Source organism: Protobothrops mucrosquamatus, unplaced genomic scaffold (assembly GCF_001527695.2).
Source record: "Protobothrops mucrosquamatus isolate PMUCROS unplaced genomic scaffold, P.Mucros_1.0 scaffold2039, whole genome shotgun sequence".
NCBI classification, from domain to species: Eukaryota; Metazoa; Chordata; class Lepidosauria; order Squamata; family Viperidae; genus Protobothrops; species Protobothrops mucrosquamatus.
In genome coordinates, this window is record NW_015388146.1 from 34,966 (window position 1) to 35,706 (window position 741).

Genomic DNA, 741 nt, shown 5'->3' on the forward strand with positions numbered 1-741 from the left:
AATTTAATAAGTATTTATAAAGCTTCTTAATCAAATGTTCATCTGTTTTTAAAAGTATTTTATCAAGTGGAGTCAGCTCTTTGTAAAATCCCATTATTTTTATGTCTTTTTCATATCTTGTTTGAATTTGCAAATAGGACCACCATGTTAAGTCAATACCTTGTTGTTGAAGGGCTTGCCTGTCTTTGAGTTTTCCGTCTTTGTCCAAAATGTCTTTATAACTAACAAGTTTATCATAATTAATCAAATTCGGATAAGCAAATGCTTCCATCGTTGAAAGCCACTCAGGAATTTTCATATACATTTTGTGTCTAACTTTCTCCCATTCAGAGAGTAAAACATTTCTTATAGCATGTTTTTGAAAATACTTATGTATTTTAGCTTTCTCGTACCATAAAAAGGCATGCCAGCCTAGTTGAAGGTCATATCCCTCTAAATAGAGAATTCACTTATTTCTCAGAGTAATCCATTCTTTAAGCCAAAGCAAAATAGCTGCTTGATAATAAAGTCTCCAATCCGGAAGTCCAAAACCCCCTCTATCTTTCAAGTCTTGTAAAAGTTTACATTTAATTCTTGCTTTCTTTCTTTGCCATATAAATCTTAATATCATTGCGTTTAAATCGTCAAAAAAATTCTTACCCAGCTTTACAGGAACTGTTTGAAATAAAAAAAATTAGCTTTGGTAAAATGTTTATTTTAACAGTCGCTATTCTTCCTAACAATGATAGTTGGAGATGTCCC